A 9,078-nucleotide genomic window follows, 5' to 3' on the forward strand; every position below is an offset into this window, starting at 1 on the left:
GATTTGTTAAAACCTTCCTCACAAGTATCTGCAAAATAAGGAAGCGCAAACTATACAATGCAATAAAAAACAACAGATTTGTTGGATTAATTAAGATGAAAATTATCCTATTTAAATGCAAGAAATTTTATTTGGTGGAGAATGGGATTTTTTTAAAGATAATAATAATAAACATTTTAAAGCTCCGTGTTTCCCCTCCCTCTAACTCTCACAAATAATCTTGTGAAGAAAATTAAACCAATACTTTAACAATGAAATATTTTTGCAGATATAAATTTTATTTTATTCTTGAATTAACTTTTTTTTCATTGTTATTGTTCTTCCAAATTTAAAGTAAATATTCATAATTTAGAAATACGTTATTTTGAAAATTCTGAAGTTTGATTTGAAATCGAGGTATTTCTACTTTTAAATTAATACTGATATATTTTTTTTTCGTAATTACATTTTGTTGTAATGTAGCTTTTATTTCTTTCCTACTTTTTGAAATAAAATTTATGCTAATATCTAAATACCTTATACTAAATTTATTAAAATTATTAGTTTAAAGCGAAGAGATGTCTGTTTGTATAATCTCAAAGAACTTATTTTTGTATTTTATTTCAAAATCAATAAACATAAAGTAATATTATAAAATCACAGAAAATTAATTTTTAAATAAGAAATTATTCAAACTAAAAACAATTCTATTCAGAAACAATAATATGGCATTTTTTCACTTTTTATAAATTTCACCGTTTTCGATGTTTCATATGAAAGAAAAAATATCTTTCATGAATTTCATACTTTAAAGTGAAACTTATGTTGTACTCAGTAGTTTTTTAATGAAATTAATAATTATGTTATTTCAAGTTAATTTAAAAAATAATGAAATTAAAAAACTGAATATAATTTTTAAAAGTAAAAACTATTAGAGATTAGAAAATCTCAGATTAAAATTTTAGATTGTATTACTTCGGCATAAAAATGCTTAACAAAAATCGATCTACAAATAAATATATAAATTTTTTATTTAATAATCACACTAGCATTATTTTACGTGCATTATTAAGTAATAATTTTATTGGCAACTACTTTAAAAAGTATTTTCTTAATTATAAAAAAATAATAGCATTTTTTTCAAAAATATTTTGCACTTCCTTTTTTTTTTTTTTTTTTGCAACAGTTCTTTTTTTTTTTTTTGTCATAGATTTTCACAAAAATGACATTTTTCAAATATTAACAACAGTAATACACAGATTTTATCTTAGTCCAGAAATCATAAGTAAATTTAATTAATCCACAAAATTTTTCTTCACTAAAATTAGCTATACATTTTTTTGAAAAAAAAAATGTATAGCTAATTTTATAATATACTTGTGCTCATAATTAAATTATATTCATAGAAATATGGTAGTTATTTTAGATTATCTGAAATACAGACAAGATTTGAATTTCAAATCTTGTTAGATATAACTTGGCAAATACAACATGGTTGTGTTTATAGGCTGAAAAGCCATGTGAAAATTACATCACGTATGACGCAACATGAATGGAAAAAAAAATCGTTCAAAAAGTTCTTCAAGATTATTGGACCAAGAGCTGCAAACTGGGTTTTATAATTAATAAATTATAAAAGGGTGTTTAAATTATTAATTAAATTTTAATTAATTTTTAAAAAATTAATCAAAATTTAACCTTTTTTTTTTCTAATTTCGAAGTGCATTATTGCACATTGCATAAAAATTAAAAAATTCAACTTTTCACCAATTTTATTTCCAATTCCTTTTCCTTTAAACCAATTTTATTTTAGTACAACTTTTTTTCTCTAATTTTAAGTAGGTTTTGAAAATTTTCATTATTTTTCGTTACTGAATTTATATTCAAGTATACCCGGCATTAAATACATTTTTTTGTTTAACTGTACGGTGTCATTAAAATAAAATGCAAAGCAAATGTTAAAAATAAAATTAAAAGAAAGGTATCATACTTGAAATATTATCATACAATAATATTTTGAAATATAGGTTCGAATTTCCTTAAATTTTTTTTTATTATAATGATTTAAAACTGTGCCATAAATAAAATAAAAGATTTTAGAATAAACAACTTTACATACCAGATTTTAAGAACATTTTAACCACGCAGCTAAATCTTTGCAATTCTTATGATGATGGTTCAACTTCTGTTTTCAAAATACTATTTTTAGTCAATTTTGTCGATGACAGTTTGGCATCCATCGTTTACTGATCAAATAATTATCGAAATATGCATGAAAAATGTTATTTTTGGCATGTTTTCTTTACTTTGAATCATTTCGTTTAAAATTCGAATTGTTTCAACCTAAATAAACTTCTTACAAATAATCATCTGTAGCAGCCAGTAGTAAGGGAAAATATCGCAGTTTCTTTCTAGCATTATTGAACAGAACATACATGGCTTTCAGTTTGACATAGTCTGTGAATACCGTAATAAAGATGTGTAAGCCAGACTTCTTTTGTTTATAAAGACTGTTTACCATGACAACACGTCTTTCATTTTCAGTTACCTGAATCGTTACCATAGCAATATTTTACCCGCCTTTTGCATAAGCTCTAATAATACTTCAGCGCATTTCTGTTTTAATAAAGAAACACCCAAATCAAAGATATTATTACAAAAAGCAAGAAAAACTTGGTTTCTTCATTGTATAGATAGGAGCATTATCCAGCTTTTCTAAGTTGAAATTGAAGGGACGGTCTTTAATTCCTATAATTTGAGATTTCTCTGTCTTTCAACTACGTTAATCTAAATTTATAAAATTGAATGGAAAGAACAGAGGAAAAATATATTTGACTAAATAAGTTTTCGATAAAAATTTGGGAACAAAATTAATTTCTTAAAAACTGTATTTGTTTAATTAACAAATGTTCATTAAATTTTTTTTCATTTGTAACATAAGATATAATAAGTAAATAATTTATTCATTAATTATTCACAATTAATGGGAAAAAAATTGCAAAAATAAAAGTGATGCAGATTTACATTACAGAGCAGTTTAAAGTTACATGTGCTTTAGCAAGAAATAAATACCAAAAATATAATGCAAAAAATAGAACATATTATATATATTGTTACAAACCTGTAATTCTGCTTCCCAGCACGAATAGCGTCATCGTAAGAAAGACCGTTGTACGATCTGTCAGATCGTGGCTACCATTTGGCGACAAAATGGATTATGCTGGAAGTTCGAGAATTTTCACGATCCATCCACTAGGAACCGAGCTACACCCAGATACGCCCTGATTAGTCTAGAAGTTTCTAGCCCCACCTTCCAGGAACTATAAAAGGATGGCACTCTCAAGCTGTCGTGTGAGTAGTCAAGAGTCATCGACGTGTGTGAGTAGTCGGTGTTGCCGACAAGTAGCGAGTCTTCTAGAGAATAGCGAAGCAACGGCGAATTACCAGCGTTGTGTAGAGCGAGTACTGAACTGCTGTGTGCCGAATCCTGTTGACTATTGTGGAGGTAGTCTCATAAATTGTGTGTAGTAGCAAGTTGTGAGAAGTACTGAGGCGGCAGCTAAAGCGAGAAGAGACGGCGAGAAGTTCAGCCGTTGGAGAGACGGTAGAACGAAGTTCCCAGGATCACCTCTCCTGCTGGATTCTGTCTAGCCGCTTCGTGTGCTGTGGACGATTACTACTTGTAGGCTATTGTCTGTTGTAGTGTGCTTTCCTGTGTTCATCTCGGCTGTAAATATTTGTCGTCTGTGTATTCATCGTCTTTGTGTACTTGTGTCTTCGTGTAAATAAACGTCGTCGTTGTTTTCTAATGTCACCTGCTAATTGTGTTTTCACATCACACACCCATTATCAAGCGAACCCTGCACCCTACGAAAATCCGTAACAATATATACAGGGTGAGTCTAAAATCATGGGACAAACTTTGAGAGGTGGTAGAGCTCACTATTACAAACAATTATTGTATATGAATATATGACCGGAAGTGACGCGTTGAGGTACAAACACAAAAAATAACACATGAAATGAGAAACAGTGTTTATTTACAACGTCGTTGCTAAATGATTTTTTTTACAGCAATACTACAAAAATGTTCAATATTGCGACAGTAATGCAAGCTTGGTAGCGTCGGTGGAGTGATTGGCGAACCGTTTCCCATACCCCGGGTATTTCACATACGCATGCAGCCGCATAGGATAGTCGAGCAACGAGTTCTTCAATGGAGTCAACTGGAGTCTCGTAAATGAGGGCTTTAAAATGCCCCCATAGGAAAAAATCGAGACTCGATAAATCTTGCAATCGTGGTGGCCATCGGACTGGCCCACCAAGCCCAATACAGCGCACCCCAAAGAAGCATCCAGGTAATTGCGGACTTTCATACTGAAATGCGCTGGCACATCATGATGGTGAAACCCCATTTGATTGCTAACGCCAGTCGCAAGTTCTTGCAGCAATGCTGGTAAAACTTCTTCCAGAAAAATCCGATAACCGCGGCCATTGATTCGTGTTGATAGGATATATAGGCCTATGAAGGAAATCATTCACAATAACCTCCCAAACGTTCACAGAGAAGCATTGTTGGAATGCACGTGGGCGTGTGGTGTATGGATTTCCTGTTGCCCACACATGAGAATTGTGAGTATTGAAAACGCCTTCGTTTGTAAAACTCGCCTCATCTGTGAATAGTACATGAGCTGAAAAAGTCGGCAGCAACGCACTCTGCTGCAAGAACCATTGGCAGAAAGCCAAGCGCAGAGGATAATCACACGTCTGCAAAGCTTGGACGTCACTTGGCAAAGACTGTACGTGGAATGGGTGTAAACCTTCTGCTTGTAAAATTCTCCAAACGGTTTTTTGACTGACATGTAGACGACATGCTACAGCCCTTGTACTTGTGCCGGGTGTTTCATTCATATGGTCTATGATGGCTTCTTCCATGCGTGGCTGTTATACAGTTCTTGACCTTCTTCAGTTATACAGTTCGACATCTTCCATTAGTACTAGCGTTAAATAAACCATTTTCACAAAGTTGCCGATGTAATCGCTCAAACATTTTGTGGTTCAACATGCGTTTACTTGGAAATCGTTCTTGATACAACCGTAGCGCTACTCTGCCGCTTCCATTAGCAGCACCATACATTAGATGCATATCTGCCTGTTCGCTATTAGTAAGATTTGCGCTTAAGAGTTTGGCACCGTGGCCAAAATCTTAAGCGCAAATGCCGTTTTTTGCTGATGCAGCAGATCACTGGCGCACCGCTTTACTGCCCTCAACTATTGCCACTTATGCCAGCCAATCAAGCCATACAGGTTGCCAAGCATGTGTGACTGCTGTTAGATGCAATTTCCAGTAACTGTTTTAACATTTTCTGTACGGAATCACTGGTTAAGTTTCCTGCTAATGAACATTTTATGATTCCGTTAATGTGTTATTTTTTTTTTCTGTTTGTGTCCCGACGCGTTACTTTCGGTCATATATTCGAATACAATAATTGTTTGTTATAGAGACCTCTACCACCCCTCAAAGTTTGTCCCATGATTTTAGGCTCACCCTGTATAATTTTCGTTTTCTGATACAAACCGTTTAAAATTTAGGACTATTAGATAAGGATTTCATTCTAATTCATTTTCTAAAATTCATAAAGACAAAATTTTGAACAAATTAGAACTTTAATCATTTTCTTTGTCACATTTTAAAATCTTTGATATAATATAAACTGAGGGAAAAAAATCATAGTTAGAAAAGATTTTATCTGATTTCTCATTCTTACCTTTGAATAAACTTTTAGAGATGATTACATTTTCTTTATCTTAAATGAAGACAGAAAAACTGATAACTTTTAAAGATAAATTCTTGTATCGTAAAATGTATTTGCATTTTCAATGATTGAAATAAAATCTTTATCTTTTTCAGTAAAGAATTTGTATTGTTATTTTTTATTTGTATTGTTATCTTTGCGACTGTTTATAGATCCTGAAAAATTATAACGAATTGTTTAATTTGACAAAAAAAAATGGCATTTAATTGAAATTTCCCGCATTCATTTCTTATTTTTTATGGAAAAAAAGAAGAACACAAGATTTCTAAAAAAGAAAAAAAAAGGATCATAAGATATACTATTAGTACAAGTTAATGTGCGATATCTTCATAAAGGTTTAGGCATTCTAAATATCACAAAATGCCGTCTGAATTTGTAACAATATTGTGTAGCATCTTGTGCTATTAAAGAATACTTTGTATGTACGTCAGTAAAATTAATAACTTTTCTTGAAAGGACATGAAAAAATATATGAGCAGCCTATTATGCTAGTAGATGTTTGTTTAGAAGTCAGTTTTTGCCGAAAGAAAAAGAAAAATCTAAGCATATTTATCTCTGCCTTAATAAAGCATCTTAACAGCTATGAAAGTTTTGATTTAAAGGAAGTATACTTTTTAAAAATCTGTTAAATGCCTTACAATTAAAATTGAATGTTTTTGATTCTTTTAATTGTTATTTAATGCAATTAAAACCTTTTAGTCAATATTTATCAGTTCTATATGTTTTCTCGAAAGACTTACTTTTTGCTGCTTATTCATTATTTCTGGAAAATGGGATGCATTCTTTTAAGAAAAGGCAATGAAAATATGAATGACTTTTTTTAATAGTGGAAACAAAATTATATATATATTATTTTGTTTTAAATAACTATGAATCAGGAAAAGGGTGATGAATTTCACCTCTAAGAATTTGCATTAATACGAATACCTTTATTGCAGAATTTACTTTACTTTATTGCTTTACATACTGACATTTGTTTTGCTTCTAAATTCAGTAGTAAAGTTGTTAAATAGTATTTAATAACATATTCGAGCATTTGCAGAATAATTGTTGACGATAAGCTGTGTGGAAAAATTAATTAATTAATTCATTTATTTCTGGTATATCACTTTCCTAATTTATCTCTCTCATACACAGAGAGAGACACATGCACGCACGCGTACGCACTGTTGTTATAGTAAGTAACATTATGAACGAACGCACGATACCAAGAAAAGTTCACTCGTATGCGGCACTTCAGCTTGCAATCAATTATGGTTTCTCATCAGATATTTTTTTTAAAAACTGATTTTAAATTTCTGTTTCCAACTCAAAATTTCCTGACACTTTAATTACTAAACAATTTGAATACCAACATCCTTAATTATGATACACTTTTTGTACAACTGAATGAACAATTAAACAAAACATGGAGCTATGAAAATGGAAAACTACAAACATGATACAATAAAACCCTATGAAAATAGCAAAACTGGCATATAAACTACAGTTAATAAAATAAATTTACAAAATAAAATAATCGTAATACAGCAAGGTATAAGTAACAAATATAATTGCAATAAGTAATCATCATAAAAAAATACGAAATTTGACCAAACTTTTTATTACAATTCAAATCACAGTATAATTTCATTATTGGAGAGGAAATTTACTTTCAACTGATCTACAGTGCAAATAAATTTTACAACTATTGCAAAAAGGGAAATATTTAAACGTTGAATAACATAATTAATCTCAATAATAACATTTTAGAAAATGCAAAATTTTTAATAATTCGCAATATTTATTTTCAAAGTTTATTTTAGTTTATTTATCAAAGTTTATTTATTTTAAACAAGCAACTGCCTACCTGTCTGAAATAGGTAATCCTGTAAAAGTTCTCTTGCAGAAATCCTAGAATTTTTGAAATTAAGTTTTTGGGTTTGATGTCTTTTTTCACAATTCAGTATGATGCTTTCCGCAGTCTCATTACTATTTTTGTTGAACCATATAGAACTTTTACCAAAAAATTTCTTTCCATAGATTTTAAACTCTTCATTGTTTATAATAAGTTGATTTAAATAAAAACAACTTAGAATTTTTTTCGCATAAATTTTTTCATAAATTTTTTTGATTAATATACCTTTGTTTAAATTTTTCCACAGTGTTTGGCAGTTACGTAAGATATTTTTTCTCATTTCTGTTTTACCCTTAATTTCCTTTTATAAAACTAAAATTAAGCTTTTCTCTTTTCAGTGGCTTTCTCGATAAAGTAACTGTTCCTTTCATTCTTTTTCCAACCAATATAGGTTGTAATTCAAAGCAAAATAATGCTATTGTAAGTAGCTTATAACCTGTCTTTAATTTCTATTTTAAATTTCGATTTTTCTTCTTATGAATTTGGGGGTATATGTGAAGTTTAAGATTGTCTCTCCTTTTATATGTTGATGTGTGTGAATCAAAAAATTGTATTTCATTTTGGAATTAAAGATACCGTTAGTAAAATAATTAAATTAAATATAATCTGTTCTTCAAGTTTAAATTTTTATTTTATTTTCTTAGTCAAATCGCTATTGGTTTAATATTATTAATATTTTATTAGCAGTATATAAAAGTGACAAAATTATATTCCATGCTTTCTATTTATATTTTTTTTCTCGAAAAAAACTAAATTTTTATGAAAGATTTTCCTAAAATTTGTTTCCATTACTGTTTTTTTTTTTTTTTTTTAGTTGAGTATATTACATTCGTTTAAAGTATTCACAATTTTGTAAATTACTTTTTTGTTGAAGACTTGCGTAATACCGCTAAGATAATATTCTATTGAAGGAAGACAGAACAAGTTTCCTAAAAATTTGCTTTAAAATATTTAAATTCTCTAGGATCTCCTATATCCTCCAAACAACACCCTTCTACAAAAAACTCGAGTGTTACTTTAAAATGAGATGCTCATCAAACGAATAGATTCATGCCGCCTTAGAAGGCACACATTTCAAACTACAACCCTTTGTTACTCATTCATGTTATTTAAAACGTATGAAATGCTATTTTAAACAAAGGTGTAAGGAGGAAAGCCAACGCTAATTTTGTCCTGAAGCGTGGATGACGTAACATTTGTTTGATTCCTTTTTTTCTGTGGCAATATTCCAAACATATGACAACATTCACTGAATGGTTGCGATTTGCATATTCATCTAATAGATTGAACGAATGATAAAAATTGTTATTCGGGATATTTCCGAAATTTTAAAGACCTAAGTGAATTTATTTATGAAAGTTTATATAAACTGTTGTTTTTCCTTTA

The sequence above is a fragment of the Argiope bruennichi genome, chromosome 8 (genome assembly GCF_947563725.1).
Source record: "Argiope bruennichi chromosome 8, qqArgBrue1.1, whole genome shotgun sequence".
NCBI classification, from domain to species: Eukaryota; Metazoa; Arthropoda; class Arachnida; order Araneae; family Araneidae; genus Argiope; species Argiope bruennichi.